This window comes from Narcine bancroftii (assembly GCF_036971445.1).
Source record: "Narcine bancroftii isolate sNarBan1 chromosome 12 unlocalized genomic scaffold, sNarBan1.hap1 SUPER_12_unloc_2, whole genome shotgun sequence".
Classification (NCBI taxonomy): domain Eukaryota; kingdom Metazoa; phylum Chordata; class Chondrichthyes; order Torpediniformes; family Narcinidae; genus Narcine; species Narcine bancroftii.
In genome coordinates, this window is record NW_027211808.1 from 5,649,278 (window position 1) to 5,673,305 (window position 24,028).

Genomic DNA, 24,028 nt, shown 5'->3' on the forward strand with positions numbered 1-24,028 from the left:
TTCCCGCTTATTTTCTAATGTTAATTTCATGATGTTTCAATATTATTTCCTGCTTCTCTTCTAATGCTATTTACTTGAAGTTTGAATGTTATTTCCCATTTATTTTCTAATGCTATTTTTCTGATATTTCATTGTTATTTCCAACTTCCTTTCTATTGTTATTTTCATTATGTTTGAATGTTATTTCCCGCTTCTTTTCTAATGTTATTTTCCTTATATTTGAATGTTATTTCTCGCTTCTTTTCTAATGTTATTTTCCTGATGTTTGAATTTCTATTTCCTGCTCCTTTTCTAATGTTATTTTAGTGATGTTTGAATGATATTTCCCACTTCTTTTCTATTCTAATTTTCCTGATGTTTGAATGTTATTTCCCGCTTCTTTTCTAATGTTATTTTCCTGATGTTTGAATGTAATTTCCCGCCTCTTTTCTAATGTTATTTTCCTGATGTTTGATTATTTCCCGCTTCTTTCTAATGTTATTTTCCTGATGTTTGAATGTTATTTCCCGCTTCTTTGCTAACGTTATTTTCCTGATGTTTGAATGTTACTTCCCACTTCCTTTCTAATCTAATTTTCCTGATGTTTAAATGTTATTTCCTGCTTCTTTTGTAATGTAATTTTACTGATGTTTAAATGTTTTTTCTCCCTTATATTCTAATGTTATTTTCATGATATTTGAATGTTATTACGCGCTTCCTTTCTAATGTTATTTCCTCTTGTTTTAATGTTATTTCCCGCTTCTTTTCTAATGTTTTTTTCATGATGTTTGAATGTTGTTTGCTGCTTCTTTTCTAATGTAATTTTCCTGATGTTTGAATGTTATCTCCCATTTCTTTTCAAAAGTTATTTTCCTGATGTTTTAATGTTATTTACCACTTCTTTTCTAATGATATTTTCATGATGTTTGAATGTTATTACGCGCTTCCTTTCTAATGTTATTTCCTCATGTTTTAATGTTATTTCCCGCTTCTGTTCTAATGTTTTCTTAATGATGTTTGAATGTTATTTCCTGCTTCTTTTCTAATGTAATTTTCCTGATGTTTGAATGTTATCTCCCATTTCTTTTCTAAAGTTATTTTCCTGATGTTTGAATGTTATTTCCCTCTTCTTTTCTAATGTTATTTTCCTGATGTTTGAATGTTGTTTTCCGCTTATCTTCTAATGTTATTTTCCTGATTTTTGAATGTTATTTCCCGCTTCTTTTCTAATGTTAATTTCATGATGTTTGAATATTACTTCGTGCTTCTCTTCTAATGCAATTTATTTGATGTTTGAATGTTATTTCCCACATATTTTCTAATGTTATTATCCTAATGTTTGATTATTTCCCGCTTCTTTTCAAATGTTATTTTAGTGATGTTTGAATGATATTTCCCACTTCTTTTCTATTGTTATTTTCCTGATGTTTGAATGTTATTTACGGCTTATTTTCTAATGTTATTATCCTGATGTTTGATTATTTCCCGCTTCTTTTCTAATGTTATTTTCCTGATGTTTGAATTTGATTTCCCGCTCCATTTCTAATGTTATTTTAGTGATGTTTGAATGATATTTCCCACTTCTTTTCTATTGTTATTTTCCTGATGTTTGAATGTTATTTACCGCTTATTTCCTAATGTTATTTTCCCGATGTTTAAATTTTATTTCCCTCTTCATTTCTAATGTTAATGCCGTGATGTTTAAATGTTATTTCCCACTTCTTTTCTAATGTTAATTTCCAGATTTTTGAATGTTATTTCACGATTGATTTCGAATGATAATTTCAAGATGTTTGAATGTTACTTCGCACTTCTTTTCTAATGCTATTTTCCTGAAGTTTTAATGTTATTTCCAATTTTTTTTAATGTTATTTTCCTGATGTTTGAATGTTACTTCGCACTTCGTTTCTAAAGTTATTTTCCTGATGTTTGAATGTTACTTCCCACTTCTTTTCTACTGCTATTTTCCTGATCTTTGAATGTTATTTCCCACTTCTTTTCTAATGTTATTTTCCTGATGTTTTTATCTTATTCCCCACTTCTTTTCTAATGTTATTTTCCTGATGTTTAAATGTTATTTCCCACTTGATTTCTAATGTTAATTTCCTGATGTTTAAATGTTATTTCCCACTTGATTTCTAATGTTAATTTCCTGATGTTTAAATGTTATTTCCCACTTCTTTTCTAATGCTATTTTTCTGACGTTTCAATGTTATTTCCAACTTCCTTTCTACTTTTATTTTCATTATGTTTGAATGTTATATCCTGCTTCGTTTCTAATGTTATTTTACTGATGTTTGAATGTTACTTCCCACTTCTTTTCTAATGCTATTTTCCTGATGTTTAAATGTTAATTCCCGTTACTTTTCTAATGTTAATTTCCTGATGTTTAAATGTTATTTTCCACTTCTTTTCTAATGTTATTTTCCTGATGTTTGAATGTTATTTCCCGCTTCTGTTCTAATGTTATTTTCGATATATTTGAATCTTATTTCCCGCTTCTTTTCTAATGTTATTTTCCTGATGTTTGAATATAATTTCCCGCCTCTTTTCTAATGTTATTTTTTTGATGTTTGATTATTTCCCGCTTCTTTTCTAATATTATTTTCCTGTTGTTTGTATGTCATTTCCCACTTATTTGCTCATGTTATTTTCCTTGTTTGAATGTTATTTCCCGCCACTTTACTAACGTTATTTCCCTGATGTTTGAATGTTATATCCCTTTTTTTTCTAATATGATTTTCCTGATGTTTGAATGTTACTTCCCACTTCTTTTCTAATGTTATTTTCCTGATGTTTAAATGTTATTTCCCACTTGTTTTCTAATGTTAATTTTCCTTATGTTTTAATATTATTTCCTGCTTCTTTTCAAATGTTATTTTCCTGATGTTTGAATGCTATTACCCGCTTTCTTTCTAATATTATTTTCCTGATGTTTGAAGATTATTTCCCACTTCTTTTCTAATGTTAATTTCCTGATGTTTAAATGTTATTTCCCACTTCTATTCTAATGTTAATTTCCTGATGTTTAAATGTTATTTCCCGCTTCTTTTCTAATGTTAATTTCATAATGTTTAAATGTTAATTCCCACTTCTTTTCTAATGTTATTTATCTGATGTTTGAATGTTATTTCCCGCTTCTGTTCTAATGTAATTTTCCTGATGTTTGAATGTTATTTCCCGCTTCTTTTCTAAAGTTAATTTCCTGATGTTTAAATGGTATTTCCCACTTCTTTTCTAATGTTATTTTACTGATGTTTAAATGTTATTTCCCGCTTCTTTTCTAATGTTATTTTCCTTATGTTGGAATGTTATTTCCCGCTTCTTTTCTAATGTTATTTTCCTGATGTTTGAATGTAATTTCCCGCCTCTTTTCTAATGTTATTTTCCTGATGTTTGATTATTTCCCGCTTCTTTCTAATGTTATTTTCCTGATGTTTGAATGTTATTTCCCGCTTCTTTGCTAACGTTATTTTCCTGATGTTTGAATGTTACTTCCCACTTCCTTTCTAATCTAATTTTCCTGATGTTTAAATGTTATTTCCTGCTTCTTTTGTAATGTAATTTTACTGATGTTTAAATGTTTTTTCTCCCTTATATTCTAATGTTATTTTCATGATGTTTGAATGTTATTACGCGCTTCCTTTCTAATGTTTTTTCCTCTTGTTTTAATGTTATTTCCCGCTTCTTTTCTAATGTAATTTTCCTTATGTTTGAATGTTATTTCCCGCTTCTTTTCTAATGTTATTTTCCTGATGTTTGAATGTAATTTCCCGCCTCTTTTCTAATGTTATTTTCCTGATGTTTGATTATTTCCCGCTTCTTTCTAATGTTATTTTCCTGATGTTTGAATGTTATTTCCCGCTTCTTTGCTAACGTTATTTTCCTGATGTTTGAATGTTACTTCCCACTTCCTTTCTAATCTAATTTTCCTGATGTTTAAATGTTATTTCCTGCTTCTTTTGTAATGTAATTTTACTGATGTTTAAATGTTTTTTCTCCCTTATATTCTAATGTTATTTTCATGATGTTTGAATGTTATTACGCGCTTCCTTTCTAATGTTTTTTCCTCTTGTTTTAATGTTATTTCCCGCTTCTTTTCTAATGTAATTTTCCTTATGTTTGAATGTTATTTCCCGCTTCTTTTCTAATGTTATTTTCCTGATGTTTGAATGTAATTTCCCGCCTCTTTTCTAATATGATTTTCCTGATGTTTGTATGTTACTTCCCACTTCTTTTCTAATGTAATTTTGCTGATGTTTAAATGTTATTTCCTGCTTCTTTTGTAATGTAATTTTACTGATGTTTAAATGTTATTTCTCTCTTATTTTCTAATGTTATTTTCATGACGTTTGAATGTTATTACGCACTTCCTTTCTAATGTTATTTCCTCTTGTTTTAATGTTATTTCCCGCTTCTTTTCTAATGTTTTTTTCATGATGTTTGAATGTTGTTTGCTGCTTCTTTTCTAATGTAATTTTCCTGATGTTTGAATGTTATCTCCCATTTCTTTTCTAAAGTTATTTTCCTGATGTTTTAATGTTATTTACCACTTCTTTTCTAATGTTATTTATCTGATGTTTGAATGTTATTTCCCGCTTCTGTTCTAATGTAATTTTCCTGATGTTTGAATGTTATTTCCCGCTTCTTTTCTAATGTTAATTGCATGATGTTTGAATATTATTTCTTGATTCTCTTCTAATGCTATTTTCCTGATGTTTGAATGTTATTTCCCACTTCTTTTCTAATGCTATTTTTCTGACGTTTCAATGTTATTTCCAACTTCCTTTCTACTGTTATTTTCATTATGTTTGAATGTTATATCCTTCTTCGTTTCTAATGTTAATTTCCTGATGTTTAAATGGTATTTTCCACTTCTTTTCTAATGTTATTTTCCTGATGTTTGAATGTTATTTCCCGCTTCTGTTCTAATGTTATTTTCGATATATTTGAATCTTATTTCCCGCTTCTTTTCTAATGTTATTTTCCTGATGTTTGAATATAATTTCCAGCCTCTTTTCTAATGTTATTTTTTTGATGTTTGATTATTTCCCGCTTCTTTTCTAATATTATTTTCCTGTTGTTTGTATGTTATATCCCACTTATTTGCTAATGTTATTTTCCTTATGTTTCAATGTTATTTCCCGCCACTTTACTAACGTTATTTCCCTGATGTTTGAATGTTATTTCCCTTTTTTTTCTAATATGATTTTCCTGATGTTTGAATGTTACTTCCCACTTCTTTTCTAATGTTATTTTCCTTATGTTTAAATGTTATTTCCCACTTGTTTTCTAATGTTAATTTCCTGAAGTTTAAATGTTATTTCCCACTTCTTTTCTAATGTTATTTTCCTGATGATTAAATATTATTTCCCACTTCTTTTCTAATGTTAATTTCCTGATGTTTAAATGTTATTTCCCACTTCTATTCTAAAGTTAATTTCCTGATGTGTAAATGGTATTTCCCACTTCTTTTCTAATGTTGTTTTACGGATGTTTAAATGTTATTTCCCGCTTCTTTTCTAATGTTATTTTCCTTATGTTTGAATGTTATTTCCCGCTTCTTTTCTAATGTTATTTTCCTGATGTTTGAATGTAATTTCCCGCCTCTTTTCTAATATGATTTTCCTGATGTCTGTATGTTACTTCCCACTTCTTTTCTAATGTAATTTTCCTGATGTTTAAATGTTATTTCCTGCTTCTTTTGTAATGTAATTTTACTGATGTTTAAATGTTATTTCCCGCTTCTTTTCTAATGTTATTTTCCTTATGTTTGAATGTTATATCCTTCTTCGTTTCTAATGTTAATTTCCTGATGTTTAAATGGTATTTTCCACTTCTTTTCTAATGTTATTTTCCTGATGTTTAAATGTTATTTCCCGCTTCTTTTCTAATGTTAATTTCATAATGTTTAAATGTTAATTCCCACTTCTTTTCTAATGTTATTTATCTGATGTTTGAATGTTATTTCCCGCTTCTTTTCTAATGTTATTTTCCTTATGTTTGAATGTTATTTCCCGCTTCTTTTCTAATGTTATTATCCTGATGTTGGAATGTAATTTTCCGCCTCTTTTCTAATGTTATTTTCCTGATGTTTGATTATTTCCCGCTTCTTTTCTAATATTATTTTTCCTGATGTTTGTATGTTATTTCCCGCCACTTTACTAACGTTATTTGCCTGATGTTTGAATGTTATATCCCACTTCTTTTCTAATGTTATTTTCCTGATGTTTGAATGTTATTTCCCGCCTTTTTCCAATGTTATTATACTGATGTTTGATTATTTCCCGCTTCTTTTCTAATGTTAATTGCATGATGTTTGAATAATATTTCTTGATTCTCTTCTAATGCCATTTTCCTGATGTTTCAATGTTATTACCCGCTTCCTTTCTGATATTATTTTCCTGATGTTTGAATGTTATTTCCCGCTTCCTTTCTAATGTTATTTTACTGATGTTTGAATGTTATTTCCCGCTTCTGTTCTAATGTTATTTTCCTGATGTTTGAATGTTATTTCCCGCTTATTTTCTAATGTTAATTTCATGATGTTTCAATATTATTTCCTGCTTCTCTTCTAATGCTATTTACTTGAAGTTTGAATGTTATTTCCCATTTATTTTCTAATGCTATTTTTCTGATATTTCATTGTTATTTCCAACTTCCTTTCTATTGTTATTTTCATTATGTTTGAATGTTATTTCCCGCTTCTTTTCTAATGTTATTTTCCTTATATTTGAATGTTATTTCTCGCTTCTTTTCTAATGTTATTTTCCTGATGTTTGAATTTCTATTTCCTGCTCCTTTTCTAATGTTATTTTAGTGATGTTTGAATGATATTTCCCACTTCTTTTCTATTCTAATTTTCCTGATGTTTGAATGTTATTTCCCGCTTCTTTTCTAATGTTATTTTCCTGATGTTTGAATGTAATTTCCCGCCTCTTTTCTAATGTTATTTTCCTGATGTTTGATTATTTCCCGCTTCTTTCTAATGTTATTTTCCTGATGTTTGAATGTTATTTCCCGCTTCTTTGCTAACGTTATTTTCCTGATGTTTGAATGTTACTTCCCACTTCCTTTCTAATCTAATTTTCCTGATGTTTAAATGTTATTTCCTGCTTCTTTTGTAATGTAATTTTACTGATGTTTAAATGTTTTTTCTCCCTTATATTCTAATGTTATTTTCATGATATTTGAATGTTATTACGCGCTTCCTTTCTAATGTTATTTCCTCTTGTTTTAATGTTATTTCCCGCTTCTTTTCTAATGTTTTTTTCATGATGTTTGAATATTGTTTGCTGCTTCTTTTCTAATGTAATTTTCCTGATGTTTGAATGTTATCTCCCATTTCTTTTCAAAAGTTATTTTCCTGATGTTTTAATGTTATTTACCACTTCTTTTCTAATGATATTTTCATGATGTTTGAATGTTATTACGCGCTTCCTTTCTAATGTTATTTCCTCATGTTTTAATGTTATTTCCCGCTTCTGTTCTAATGTTTTCTTAATGATGTTTGAATGTTATTTCCTGCTTCTTTTCTAATGTAATTTTCCTGATGTTTGAATGTTATCTCCCAGTTCTTTTCTAAAGTTATTTTCCTGATGTTTGAATGTTATTTCCCTCTTCTTTTCTAATGTTATTTTCCTGATGTTTGAATGTTGTTTTCCGCTTATCTTCTAATGTTATTTTCCTGATTTTTGAATGTTATTTCCCGCTTCTTTTCTAATGTTAATTTCATGATGTTTGAATATTACTTCGTGCTTCTCTTCTAATGCAATTTATTTGATGTTTGAATGTTATTTCCCACATATTTTCTAATGTTATTATCCTAATGTTTGATTATTTCCCGCTTCTTTTCAAATGTTATTTTAGTGATGTTTGAATGATATTTCCCACTTCTTTTCTATTGTTATTTTCCTGATGTTTGAATGTTATTTACGGCTTATTTTCTAATGTTATTATCCTGATGTTTGATTATTTCCCGCTTCTTTTCTAATGTTATTTTCCTGATGTTTGAATTTGATTTCCCGCTCCATTTCTAATGTTATTTTAGTGATGTTTGAATGATATTTCCCACTTCTTTTCTATTGTTATTTTCCTGATGTTTGAATGTTATTTACCGCTTATTTCCTAATGTTATTTTCCCGATGTTTAAATTTTATTTCCCTCTTCATTTCTAATGTTAATGCCGTGATGTTTAAATGTTATTTCCCACTTCTTTTCTAATGTTAATTTCCAGATTTTTGAATGTTATTTCACGATTGATTTCTAATGTTAATTTCCTGATGTTTAAATGTTATTTCCCACTTGATTTCTAATGTTAATTTCCTGATGTTTAAATGTTATTTCCCACTTCTTTTCTAATATAATTTTCCTTATGTTTTAATATTATTTCCTGCTTCTTTTCAAATGTTATTTTCTTGATGTTTGAATGCTATTACCCGCTTCCTTTCTAATATTATTTTCCTGATGTTTGAATGTTATTTCCCGCTTCTGTTCTAATGTTATTTTCCTGATGTTTGAATGTTATTTCCTACTTCTTTTCTAACGTTAATTTCGTGATGTTTAAATGTTAATTCCCACTTCTTTTCTAATGTCATTTTCCTGATGTTTGAATGTTATTTCCCGCTTATTTTCTAATGTTAATTTCATGATGTTTCAATATTAATTCCTGCTTCTCTTCTAATGCTATTTACTTGAAGTTTGAATGTTATTTCCCATTTATTTTCTAATGCTATTTTTCTGATATTTCATTGTTATTTCCAACTTCCTTTCTATTGTTATTTTCATTATGTTTGAATGTTATTTCCCGCTTCTTTTCTAATGTTATTTTCCTTATATTTGAATGTTATTTCTCGCTTCTTTTCTAATGTTATTTTCCTGATGTTTGAATTTGTATTTCCTGCTCCTTTTCTAATGTTATTTTAGTGATGTTTCAATGATATTTCCCACTTCTTTTCTATTCTAATTTTCCTGATGTTTGAATGTTATTTACCACTTCTTTTCTAATGTTATTTATCTGATGTTTGAATGTTATTTCCCGCTTCTGTTCTAATGTAATTTTCCTGATGTTTGAATGTTATTTCCCGCTTCTTTTCTAATGTTAATTGCATGATGTTTGAATATTATTTCCTGATTTTCTTCTAATGCCATTTTCCTGATGTTTGAATGTTATTTCCCACTTCTTTTCTAATGCTATTTTTCTGACGTTTCAATGTTATTTCCAACTTCCTTTCTACTTTTATTTTCATTATGTTTGAATGTTATATCCTGCTTCGTTTCTAATGTTATTTTACTGATGTTTGAATGTTACTTCCCACTTCTTTTCTAATGCTATTTTCCTGATGTTTAAATGTTAATTCCCGTTACTTTTCTAATGTTAATTTCCTGATGTTTAAATGTTATTTTCCACTTCTTTTCTAATGTTATTTTCCTGATGTTTGAATGTTATTTCCCGCTTCTGTTCTAATGTTATTTTCGATATATTTGAATCTTATTTCCCGCTTCTTTTCTAATGTTATTTTCCTGATGTTTGAATATAATTTCCCGCCTCTTTTCTAATGTTATTTTTTTGATGTTTGATTATTTCCCGCTTCTTTTCTAATATTATTTTCCTGTTGTTTGTATGTTATTTCCCACTTATTTGCTAATGTTATTTTCCTTGTTTGAATGTTATTTCCCGCCACTTTACTAACGTTATTTCCCTGATGTTTGATTGTTATTTCCCTTTTTTTTCTAATATGATTTTCCTGATGTTTGAATGTTACTTCCCACTTCTTTTCTAATGTTATTTTCCTGATGTTTAAATGTTATTTCCCACTTGTTTTCTAATGTTAATTTTCCTTATGTTTTAATATTATTTCCTGCTTCTTTTGTAATGTAATTTTACTGATGTTTAAATGTTTTTTCTCCCTTATATTCTAATGTTATTTTCATGATGTTTGAATGTTATTACGCGCTTCCTTTCTAATGTTATTTCCTCTTGTTTTAATGTTATTTCCCGCTTCTTTTCTAATGTTTTTTTTCATGATGTTTGAATGTTGTTTGCTGCTTCTTTTCTAATGTAATTTTCCTGATGTTTGAATGTTATCTCCCATTTCTTTTCAAAAGTTATTTTCCTGATGTTTTAATGTTATTTACCACTTCTTTTCTGACGTTATTTTCCTGATGTTTGAATGTTACTTCCCACTTCCTTTCTAATGTAATTTTACTGATGTTTAAATGTTATTTCCTGCTTCTTTTGTAATGTAATTTTACTGATGTTTGAATGTTATTTCTCTCTTATTTTCTAATGATATTTTCATGATGTTTGAATGTTATTACGCGCTTCCTTTCTAATGTTATTTCCTCTTGTTTTAATGTTATTTCCCGCTTCTTTTCTAATGTTTTTTTCATGATGTATGAATGTTGTTTGCTGCTTCTTTTCTAATGTAATTTTCCTGATGTTTGAATGTTATCTCCCATTTCTTTTCTAAAGTTATTTTCCTGATGTTTTAATGTTATTTACCACTTCTTTTCTAATGTTATTTATCTGATGTTTGAATGTTATTTCCCGCTTCTGTTCTAATGTAATTTTCCTGATGTTTGAATGTTATTTCCCGCTTCTTTTCTAATGTTAATTGCATGATGTTTGAATATTATTTCTTGATTCTCTTCTAATGCTATTTTCCTGATGTTTGAATGTTATTTCCCACTTCTTTTCTAATGCTATTTTTCTGACGTTTCAATGTTATTTCCAACATCCTTTCTACTGTTATTTTCATTATGTTTGAATGTTATATCTTTCTTCGTTTCTAATGTTAATTTCCTGATGTTTAAATGGTATTTTCCACTTCTTTTCTAATGTTATTTTCCTGATGTTTGAATGTTATTTCCAGCTTCTGTTCTAATGTTATTTTCGATATATTTGAATCTTATTTCCCGCTTCTTTTCTAATGTTACTTTCCTGATGTTTGAATATAATTTCCCTCCTCTTTTCTAATGTTATTTTTTTGATGTTTGATTATTTCCCGAATTTTTCTAATATTATTTTCCTTTTGTTTGTATGTTATTTCCCACTTATTTGCTAATGTTATTTTCCTTATGTTTCAATGTTATTTCCCGCCACTTTACTAACGTTATTTCCCTGATGTTTGAATGTTATATCCCTTTTTTTTCTAATATGATTTTCCTGATGTTTGAATGTTACTTCCCACTTCTTTTCTAATGTTATTTTCCTTATGTTTAAATGTTATTTCCCACTTGTTTTCTAATGTTAATTTCCTGATGTTTAAATGTTATTTCCCGCTCTGTTCTAATGTTATTTTCCTGATGTTTGAATGTTGTTTTCCGCTTATCTTCTAATGTTATTTTCCTGATTTTTTAATGTTATTTCCCGCTTCTTTTCTAATGTTAATTTCATGATGTTTGAATATTATTTCGTGCTTCTCTTGTAATGCAATTTATTTGATGTTTGAATGTTATTTCACACATATTTTCTAATGTTATTATCCTAATGTTTGATTATTTCCCGCTTCTTTTCTAATGTTAATTTCCTGATGTTTAAATGGTATTTCCCACTTCTTTTCTAATGTTATTTTACTGATGTTTTATTGTTATTTCCCACTTCTTTTCTAATGTAATTTTCCTTATGTTTGAATGTTATTTCCCGCTTCTTTTCTAATGTTATTTTCCTGATGTTTGAATGTAATTTCCCGCCTCTTTTCTAATATGATTTTCCTGATGTCTGTATGTTACTTCCCACTTCTTTTCTAATGTAATTTTCCTGATGTTTAAATGTTATTTCCTGCTTCTTTTGTAATGTAATTTTACTGATGTTTAAATGTTATTTCCCGCTTCTTTTCTAATGTTATTTTCCTTATGTTTGAATGTTATATCCTTCTTCGTTTCTAATGTTAATTTCCTGATGTTTAAATGGTATTTTCCACTTCTTTTCTAATGTTATTTTCCTGATGTTTAAATGTTATTTCCCGCTTCTTTTCTAATGTTAATTTCATAATGTTTAAATGTTAATTCCCACTTCTTTTCTAATGTTATTTATCTGATGTTTGAATGTTATTTCCCGCTTCTTTTCTAATGTTATTTTCCTTATGTTTGAATGTTATTTCCCGCTTCTTTTCTAATGTTATTTTCCTGATGTTGGAATGTAATTTCCCGCCTCTTTTCTAATGTTATTTTCCTGATGTTTGATTATTTCCCGCTTCTTTTCTAATATTATTTTTCCTGATGTTTGTATGTTATTTCCCGCCACTTTACTAACGTTATTTGCCTGATGTTTGAATGTTATATCCCACTTCTTTTCTAATGTTATTTTCCTGATGTTTGAATGTTATTTCCCGCCTTTTTCCAATGTTATTATACTGATGTTTGATTATTTCCCGCTTCTTTTCTAATGTTAATTGCATGATGTTTGAATATTATTTCTTGATTCTCTTCTAATGCCATTTTCCTGATGTTTCAATGTTATTACCCGCTTCCTTTCTGATATTATTTTCCTGATGTTTGAATGTTATTTCCCGCTTCCTTTCTAATGTTATTTTACTGATGTTTGAATGTTATTTCCCGCTTCTGTTCTAATGTTATTTTCCTGATGTTTGAATGTTATTTCCCGCTTATTTTCTAATGTTAATTTCATGATGTTTCAATATTATTTCCTGCTTCTCTTCTAATGCTATTTACTTGAAGTTTGAATGTTATTTCCCATTTATTTTCTAATGCTATTTTTCTGATATTTCATTGTTATTTCCAACTTCCTTTCTATTGTTATTTTCATTATGTTTGAATGTTATTTCCCGCTTCTTTTCTAATGTTATTTTCCTTATATTTGAATGTTATTTCTCGCTTCTTTTCTAATGTTATTTTCCTGATGTTTGAATTTCTATTTCCTGCTCCTTTTCTAATGTTATTTTAGTGATGTTTGAATGATATTTCCCACTTCTTTTCTATTCTAATTTTCCTGATGTTTGAATGTTATTTCCCGCTTCTTTTCTAATGTTATTTTCCTGATGTTTGAATGTAATTTCCCGCCTCTTTTCTAATGTTATTTTCCTGATGTTTGATTATTTCCCGCTTCTTTCTAATGTTATTTTCCTGATGTTTGAATGTTATTTCCCGCTTCTTTGCTAACGTTATTTTCCTGATGTTTGAATGTTACTTCCCACTTCCTTTCTAATCTAATTTTCCTGATGTTTAAATGTTATTTCCTGCTTCTTTTGTAATGTAATTTTACTGATGTTTAAATGTTTTTTCTCCCTTATATTCTAATGTTATTTTCATGATATTTGAATGTTATTACGCGCTTCCTTTCTAATGTTATTTCCTCTTGTTTTAATGTTATTTCCCGCTTCTTTTCTAATGTTTTTTTCATGATGTTTGAATGTTGTTTGCTGCTTCTTTTCTAATGTAATTTTCCTGATGTTTGAATGTTATCTCCCATTTCTTTTCAAAAGTTATTTTCCTGATGTTTTAATGTTATTTACCACTTCTTTTCTAATGATATTTTCATGATGTTTGAATGTTATTACGCGCTTCCTTTCTAATGTTATTTCCTCATGTTTTAATGTTATTTCCCGCTTCTGTTCTAATGTTTTCTTAATGATGTTTGAATGTTATTTCCTGCTTCTTTTCTAATGTAATTTTCCTGATGTTTGAATGTTATCTCCCATTTCTTTTCTAAAGTTATTTTCCTGATGTTTGAATGTTATTTCCCTCTTCTTTTCTAATGTTATTTTCCTGATGTTTGAATGTTGTTTTCCGCTTATCTTCTAATGTTATTTTCCTGATTTTTGAATGTTATTTCCCGCTTCTTTTCTAATGTTAATTTCATGATGTTTGAATATTACTTCGTGCTTCTCTTCTAATGCAATTTATTTGATGTTTGAATGTTATTTCCCACATATTTTCTAATGTTATTATCCTAATGTTTGATTATTTCCCGCTTCTTTTCAAATGTTATTTTAGTGATGTTTGAATGATATTTCCCACTTCTTTTCTATTGTTATTTTCCTGATGTTTGAATGTTATTTACGGCTTATTTTCTAATGTTATTATCCTGATGTTTGATTATTTCCCGCTTCTTTTCTAATGTTATTTTCCTGATGTTTGAATTTGATTTCCCGCTCCATTTCTAATGTTATTTTAGTGATGTTTGAATGATATTTCCCACTTCTTTTCTATTGTTATTTTCCTGATGTTTGAATGTTATTTACCGCTTATTTCCTAATGTTATTTTCCCGATGTTTAAATTTTATTTCCCTCTTCATTTCTAATGTTAATGCCGTGATGTTTAAATGTTATTTCCCACTTCTTTTCTAATGTTAATTTCCAGATTTTTGAATGTTATTTCACGATTGATTTCGAATGATAATTTCAAGATGTTTGAATGTTACTTCGCACTTCTTTTCTAATGCTATTTTCCTGAAGTTTTAATGTTATTTCCAATTTTTTTTAATGTTATTTTCCTGATGTTTGAATGTTACTTCGCACTTCGTTTCTAAAGTTATTTTCCTGATGTTTGAATGTTACTTCCCACTTCTTTTCTACTGCTATTTTCCTGATCTTTGAATGTTATTTCCCACTTGATTTCTAATGTTAATTTCCTGATGTTTAAATGTTATTTCCCACTTGATTTCTAATGTTAATTTCCTGATGTTTAAATGTTATTTCCCACTTCTTTTCTAATATAATTTTCCTTATGTTTTAATATTATTTCCTGCTTCTTTTCAAATGTTATTTTCTTGATGTTTGAATGCTATTACCCGCTTCCTTTCTAATATTATTTTCCTGATGTTTGAATGTTATTTCCCGCTTCTGTTCTAATGTTATTTTCCTGATGTTTGAATGTTATTTCCTACTTCTTTTCTAACGTTAATTTCGTGATGTTTAAATGTTAATTCCCACTTCTTTTCTAATGTCATTTTCCTGATGTTTGAATGTTATTTCCCGCTTATTTTCTAATGTTAATTTCATGATGTTTCAATATTAATTCCTGCTTCTCTTCTAATGCTGTTTACTTGAAGTTTGAATGTTATTTCCCATTTATTTTCTAATGCTATTTTTCTGATATTTCATTGTTATTTCCAACTTCCTTTCTATTGTTATTTTCATTATGTTTGAATGTTATTTCCCGCTTCTTTTCTAATGTTATTTTCCTTATATTTGAATGTTATTTCTCGCTTCTTTTCTAATGTTATTTTCCTGATGTTTGAATTTGTATTTCCTGCTCCTTTTCTAATGTTATTTTAGTGATGTTTCAATGATATTTCCCACTTCTTTTCTATTCTAATTTTCCTGATGTTTGAATGTTATTTACCACTTCTTTTCTAATGTTATTTATCTGATGTTTGAATGTTATTTCCCGCTTCTGTTCTAATGTAATTTTCCTGATGTTTGAATGTTATTTCCCGCTTCTTTTCTAATGTTAATTGCATGATGTTTGAATATTATTTCCTGATTTTCTTCTAATGCCATTTTCCTGATGTTTGAATGTTATTTCCCACTTCTTTTCTAATGCTATTTTTCTGACGTTTCAATGTTATTTCCAACTTCCTTTCTACTTTTATTTTCATTATGTTTGAATGTTATATCCTGCTTCGTTTCTAATGTTATTTTACTGATGTTTGAATGTTACTTCCCACTTCTTTTCTAATGCTATTTTCCTGATGTTTAAATGTTAATTCCCGTTACTTTTCTAATGTTAATTTCCTGATGTTTAAATGTTATTTTCCACTTCTTTTCTAATGTTATTTTCCTAATGTTTGAATGTTATTTCCCGCTTCTGTTCTAATGTTATTTTCGATATATTTGAATCTTATTTCCCGCTTCTTTTCTAATGTTATTTTCCTGATGTTTGAATATAATTTCCCGCCTCTTTTCTAATGTTATTTTTTTGATGTTTGATTATTTCCCGCTTCTTTTCTAATATTATTTTCCTGTTGTTTGTATGTTATTTCCCACTTATTTGCTAATGTTATTTTCCTTGTTTGAATGTTATTTCCCGCCACTTTACTAACGTTATTTCCCTGATGTTTGATTGTTATTTCCCTTTTTTTTCTAATATGATTTTCCTGATGTTTGAATGTTACTTCCCACTTCTTTTCTAATGTTATTTTCCTGATGTTTAAATGTTATTTCCCACTTGTTTTCTAATGTTAATTTTCCTTATGTTTTAATATTATTTCCTGCTTCTTTTCAAATGTTATTTTCCTGATGTTTGAATGCTATTACCCGCTTTCTTTCTAATATTATTTTCCTGATGTTTGAAGATTATTTCCCACTTCATTTCTAATGTTAATTTCCTGATGTTTAAATGTTATTTCCCACTTCTATTCTAATGTTAATTTCCTGATGTTTAAATGTTATTTCCCGCTTCTTTTCTAATGTTAATTTCATAATGTTTAAATGTTAATTCCCACTTCTTTTCTAATGTTATTTATCTGATGTTTGAATGTTATTTCCCGCTTCTGTTCTAATGTAATTTTCCTGATGTTTGAATGTTATTTCCCGCTTCTTTTCTAAAGTTAATTTCCTGATGTTTAAATGGTATTTCCCACTTCTTTTCTAATGTTATTTTACTGATGTTTAAATGTTATTTCCCGCTTCTTTTCTAATGTTATTTTCCTTATGTTGGAATGTTATTTCCCGCTTCTTTTCTAATGTTATTTTCCTGATGTTTGAATGTAATTTCCCGCCTCTTTTCTAATGTTATTTTCCTGATGTTTGATTATTTCCCGCTTCTTTCTAATGTTATTTTCCTGATGTTTGAATGTTATTTCCCGCTTCTTTGCTAACGTTATTTTCCTGATGTTTGAATGTTACTTCCCACTTCCTTTCTAATCTAATTTTCCTGATGTTTAAATGTTATTTCCTGCTTCTTTTTTAATGTAATTTTACTGATGTTTAAATGTTTTTTCTCCCTTATATTCTAATGTTATTTTCATGATGTTTGAATGTTATTACGCGCTTCCTTTCTAATGTTATTTCCTCTTGTTTTAATGTTATTTCCCGCTTCTTTTCTAATGTTTTTTTTCATGATGTTTGAATGTTGTTTGCTGCTTCTTTTCTAATGTAATTTTCCTGATGTTTGAATGTTATCTCCCATTTCTTTTCTAAAGTTATTTTCCTGATGTTTTAATGTTATTTACCACTTCTTTTCTAATGTTATTTATCTGATGTTTGAATGTTATTTCCCGCTTCTGTTCTAATGTAATTTTCCTGATGTTTGAATGTTATTTCCCGCTTCTTTTCTAATGTTAATTGCATGATGTTTGAATATTATTTCTTGATTCTCTTCTAATGCTATTTTCCTGATGTTTGAATGTTATTTCCCACTTCTTTTCTAATGCTATTTTTCTGACGTTTCAATGTTATTTCCAACATCCTTTCTACTGTTATTTTCATTATGTTTGAATGTTATATCTTTCTTCGTTTCTAATGTTAATTTCCTGATGTTTAAATGGTATTTTCCACTTCTTTTCTAATGTTATTTTCCTGATGTTTGAATGTTATTTCCCGCTTCTGTTCTAATGTTATTTTCGATATATTTGAATCTTATTTCCCGCTTCTTTTCTAATGTTACTTTCCTGATGTTTGAATATAATTTCCCTCCTCTTTTCTAATGTTATTTTTTTGATGTTTGATTATTTCCCGAATTTTTCTAATATTATTTTCCTTTTGTTTGTATGTTATTTCCCACTTATTTGCTAATGTTATTTTCCTTATGTTTCAATGTTATTTCCCGCCACTTTACTAACGTTATTTCCCTGATGTTTGAATGTTATATCCCTTTTTTTTCTAATATGATTTTCCTGATGTTTGAATGTTACTTCCCACTTCTTTTCTAATGTTATTTTCCTTATGTTTAAATGTTATTTCCCACTTGTTTTCTAATGTTAATTTCCTGATGTTTAAATGTTATTTCCCGCTCTGTTCTAATGTTATTTTCCTGATGTTTGAATGTTGTTTTCCGCTTATCTTCTAATGTTATTTTCCTGATTTTTTAATGTTATTTCCCGCTTCTTTTCTAATGTTAATTTCATGATGTTTGAATATTATTTCGTGCTTCTCTTGTAATGCAATTTATTTGATGTTTGAATGTTATTTCACACATATTTTCTAATGTTATTATCCTAATGTTTGATTATTTCCCGCTTCTTTTCTAATGTTAATTTCCTGATGTTTAAATGGTATTTCCCACTTCTTTTCTAATGTTATTTTACTGATGTTTTATTGTTATTTCCCACTTCTTTTCTAATGTAATTTTCCTTATGTTTGAATGTTATTTCCCGCTTCTTTTCTAATGTTATTTTCCTGATGTTTGAATGTAATTTCCCGCCTCTTTTCTAATGTTATTTTCCTGATGTTTGATTATTTCCCGCTTTTTTCTAATGTTAATTTCCTGATGTTTAAATGGTATTTCCCACTTCTTTTCTAATGTTATTTTACTGATGTTTGAATGTTATTTCCCGCTTCTGTTCTAATGTAATTTTCCTGATGTTTGAATGTTATTTCCCGCTTCTTTTCTAAAGTTAATTTCCTGATGTTTAAATGGTATTTCCCACTTCTTTTCTAATGTTATTTTACTGATGTTTAAATGTTATTTCCCGCTTCTTTTCTAATGTTATTTTCCTTATGTTTGAATGTTATTTCCCGCTTCTTTTCTAATGTTATTCTCCTGATGTTGGAATGTAATTTCCCGCCTCTTTTCTAATGTTATTTTCCTGATGTTTGATTATTTCCCGCTTCTTTTCTAATATTATTTTTCCTGATGTTTGTATGTTATTTCCCGCCACTTTACTAACGTTATTTGCCTGATGTTTGAATGTTATATCCCACTTCTTTTCTAATGTTATTTTCCTGATGTTTGAATGTTATTTCCCGCCTTTTTCCAATGTTATTATACTGATGTTTGATTATTTCCCGCTTCTTTTCTAATGTTAATTGCATGATGTTTGAATATTATTTCTTGATTCTCTTCTAATGCCATTTTCCTGATGTTTCAATGTTATTACCCGCTTCCTTTCTGATATTATTTTCCTGATGTTTGAATGTTATTTCCCGCTTCCTTTCTAATGTTATTTTACTGATGTTTGAATGTTATTTCCCGCTTCTGTTCTAATGTTATTTTCCTGATGTTTGAATGTTATTTCCCGCTTATTTTCTAATGTTAATTTCATGATGTTTCAATATTATTTCCTGCTTCTCTTCTAATGCTATTTACTTGAAGTTTGAATGTTATTTCCCATTTATTTTCTAATGCTATTTTTCTGATATTTCATTGTTATTTCCAACTTCCTTTCTATTGTTATTTTCATTATGTTTGAATGTTATTTCCCGCTTCTTTTCTAATGTTATTTTCCTTATATTTGAATGTTATTTCTCGCTTCTTTTCTAATGTTATTTTCCTGATGTTTGAATTTCTATTTCCTGCTCCTTTTCTAATGTTATTTTAGTGATGTTTGAATGATATTTCCCACTTCTTTTCTATTCTAATTTTCCTGATGTTTGAATGTTATTTCCCGCTTCTTTTCTAATGTTATTTTCCTGATGTTTGAATGTAATTTCCCGCCTCTTTTCTAATGTTATTTTCCTGATGTTTGATTATTTCCCGCTTCTTTCTAATGTTATTTTCCTGATGTTTGAATGTTATTTCCCGCTTCTTTGCTAACGTTATTTTCCTGATGTTTGAATGTTACTTCCCACTTCCTTTCTAATCTAATTTTCCTGATGTTTAAATGTTATTTCCTGCTTCTTTTGTAATGTAATTTTACTGATGTTTAAATGTTTTTTCTCCCTTATATTCTAATGTTATTTTCATGATATTTGAATGTTATTACGCGCTTCCTTTCTAATGTTATTTCCTCTTGTTTTAATGTTATTTCCCGCTTCTTTTCTAATGTTTTTTTCATGATGTTTGAATGTTGTTTGCTGCTTCTTTTCTAATGTAATTTTCCTGATGTTTGAATGTTATCTCCCATTTCTTTTCAAAAGTTATTTTCCTGATGTTTTAATGTTATTTACCACTTCTTTTCTAATGATATTTTCATGATGTTTGAATGTTATTACGCGCTTCCTTTCTAATGTTATTTCCTCATGTTTTAATGTTATTTCCCGCTTCTGTTCTAATGTTTTCTTAATGATGTTTGAATGTTATTTCCTGCTTCTTTTCTAATGTAATTTTCCTGATGTTTGAATGTTATCTCCCATTTCTTTTCTAAAGTTATTTTCCTGATGTTTGAATGTTATTTCCCTCTTCTTTTCTAATGTTATTTTCCTGATGTTTGAATGTTGTTTTCCGCTTATCTTCTAATGTTATTTTCCTGATTTTTGAATGTTATTTCCCGCTTCTTTTCTAATGTTAATTTCATGATGTTTGAATATTACTTCGTGCTTCTCTTCTAATGCAATTTATTTGATGTTTGAATGTTATTTCCCACATATTTTCTAATGTTATTATCCTAATGTTTGATTATTTCCCGCTTCTTTTCAAATGTTATTTTAGTGATGTTTGAATGATATTTCCCACTTCTTTTCTATTGTTATTTTCCTGATGTTTGAATGTTATTTACGGCTTATTTTCTAATGTTATTATCCTGATGTTTGATTATTTCCCGCTTCTTTTCTAATGTTATTTTCCTGATGTTTGAATTTGATTTCCCGCTCCATTTCTAATGTTATTTTAGTGATGTTTGAATGATATTTCCCACTTCTTTTCTATTGTTATTTTCCTGATGTTTGAATGTTATTTACCGCTTATTTCCTAATGTTATTTTCCCGATGTTTAAATTTTATTTCCCTCTTCATTTCTAATGTTAATGCCGTGATGTTTAAATGTTATTTCCCACTTCTTTTCTAATGTTAATTTCCAGATTTTTGAATGTTATTTCACGATTGATTTCGAATGATAATTTCAAGATGTTTGAATGTTACTTCGCACTTCTTTTCTAATGCTATTTTCCTGAAGTTTTAATGTTATTTCCAATTTTTTTTAATGTTATTTTCCTGATGTTTGAATGTTACTTCGCACTTCGTTTCTAAAGTTATTTTCCTGATGTTTGAATGTTACTTCCCACTTCTTTTCTACTGCTATTTTCCTGATCTTTGAATGTTATTTCCCACTTGATTTCTAATGTTAATTTCCTGATGTTTAAATGTTATTTCCCACTTGATTTCTAATGTTAATTTCCTGATGTTTAAATGTTATTTCCCACTTCTTTTCTAATATAATTTTCCTTATGTTTTAATATTATTTCCTGCTTCTTTTCAAATGTTATTTTCTTGATGTTTGAATGCTATTACCCGCTTCCTTTCTAATATTATTTTCCTGATGTTTGAATGTTATTTCCCGCTTCTGTTCTAATGTTATTTTCCTGATGTTTGAATGTTATTTCCTACTTCTTTTCTAACGTTAATTTCGTGATGTTTAAATGTTAATTCCCACTTCTTTTCTAATGTCATTTTCCTGATGTTTGAATGTTATTTCCCGCTTATTTTCTAATGTTAATTTCATGATGTTTCAATATTAATTCCTGCTTCTCTTCTAATGCTGTTTACTTGAAGTTTGAATGTTATTTCCCATTTATTTTCTAATGCTATTTTTCTGATATTTCATTGTTATTTCCAACTTCCTTTCTATTGTTATTTTCATTATGTTTGAATGTTATTTCCCGCTTCTTTTCTAATGTTATTTTCCTTATATTTGAATGTTATTTCTCGCTTCTTTTCTAATGTTATTTTCCTGATGTTTGAATTTGTATTTCCTGCTCCTTTTCTAATGTTATTTTAGTGATGTTTCAATGATATTTCCCACTTCTTTTCTATTCTAATTTTCCTGATGTTTGAATGTTATTTACCACTTCTTTTCTAATGTTATTTATCTGATGTTTGAATGTTATTTCCCGCTTCTGTTCTAATGTAATTTTCCTGATGTTTGAATGTTATTTCCCGCTTCTTTTCTAATGTTAATTGCATGATGTTTGAATATTATTTCCTGATTTTCTTCTAATGCCATTTTCCTGATGTTTGAATGTTATTTCCCACTTCTTTTCTAATGCTATTTTTCTGACGTTTCAATGTTATTTCCAACTTCCTTTCTACTTTTATTTTCATTATGTTTGAATGTTATATCCTGCTTCGTTTCTAATGTTATTTTACTGATGTTTGAATGTTACTTCCCACTTCTTTTCTAATGCTATTTTCCTGATGTTTAAATGTTAATTCCCGTTACTTTTCTAATGTTAATTTCCTGATGTTTAAATGTTATTTTCCACTTCTTTTCTAATGTTATTTTCCTAATGTTTGAATGTTATTTCCCGCTTCTGTTCTAATGTTATTTTCGATATATTTGAATCTTATTTCCCGCTTCTTTTCTAATGTTATTTTCCTGATGTTTGAATATAATTTCCCGCCTCTTTTCTAATGTTATTTTTTTGATGTTTGATTATTTCCCGCTTCTTTTCTAATATTATTTTCCTGTTGTTTGTATGTTATTTCCCACTTATTTGCTAATGTTATTTTCCTTGTTTGAATGTTATTTCCCGCCACTTTACTAACGTTATTTCCCTGATGTTTGATTGTTATTTCCCTTTTTTTTCTAATATGATTTTCCTGATGTTTGAATGTTACTTCCCACTTCTTTTCTAATGTTATTTTCCTGATGTTTAAATGTTATTTCCCACTTGTTTTCTAATGTTAATTTTCCTTATGTTTTAATATTATTTCCTGCTTCTTTTCAAATGTTATTTTCCTGATGTTTGAATGCTATTACCCGCTTTCTTTCTAATATTATTTTCCTGATGTTTGAAGATTATTTCCCACTTCATTTCTAATGTTAATTTCCTGATGTTTAAATGTTATTTCCCACTTCTATTCTAATGTTAATTTCCTGATGTTTAAATGTTATTTCCCGCTTCTTTTCTAATGTTAATTTCATAATGTTTAAATGTTAATTCCCACTTCTTTTCTAATGTTATTTATCTGATGTTTGAATGTTATTTCCCGCTTCTGTTCTAATGTAATTTTCCTGATGTTTGAATGTTATTTCCCGCTTCTTTTCTAAAGTTAATTTCCTGATGTTTAAATGGTATTTCCCACTTCTTTTCTAATGTTATTTTACTGATGTTTAAATGTTATTTCCCGCTTCTTTTCTAATGTTATTTTCCTTATGTTGGAATGTTATTTCCCGCTTCTTTTCTAATGTTATTTTCCTGATGTTTGAATGTAATTTCCCGCCTCTTTTCTAATGTTATTTTCCTGATGTTTGATTATTTCCCGCTTCTTTCTAATGTTATTTTCCTGATGTTTGAATGTTATTTCCCGCTTCTTTGCTAACGTTATTTTCCTGATGTTTGAATGTTACTTCCCACTTCCTTTCTAATCTAATTTTCCTGATGTTTAAATGTTATTTCCTGCTTCTTTTGTAATGTAATTTTACTGATGTTTAAATGTTTTTTCTCCCTTATATTCTAATGTTATTTTCATGATGTTTGAATGTTATTACGCGCTTCCTTTCTAATGTTATTTCCTCTTGTTTTAATGTTATTTCCCGCTTCTTTTCTAATGTTTTTTTTCATGATGTTTGAATGTTGTTTGCTGCTTCTTTTCTAATGTAATTTTCCTGATGTTTGAATGTTATCTCCCATTTCTTTTCAAAAGTTATTTTCCTGATGTTTTAATGTTATTTACCACTTCTTTTCTGACGTTATTTTCCTGATGTTTGAATGTTACTTCCCACTTCCTTTCTAATGTAATTTTACTGATGTTTAAATGTTATTTCCTGCTTCTTTTGTAATGTAATTTTACTGATGTTTGAATGTTATTTCTCTCTTATTTTCTAATGATATTTTCATGATGTTTGAATGTTATTACGCGCTTCCTTTCTAATGTTATTTCCTCTTGTTTTAATGTTATTTCCCGCTTCTTTTCTAATGTTTTTTTCATGATGTATGAATGTTGTTTGCTGCTTCTTTTCTAATGTAATTTTCCTGATGTTTGAATGTTATCTCCCATTTCTTTTCTAAAGTTATTTTCCTGATGTTTTAATGTTATTTACCACTTC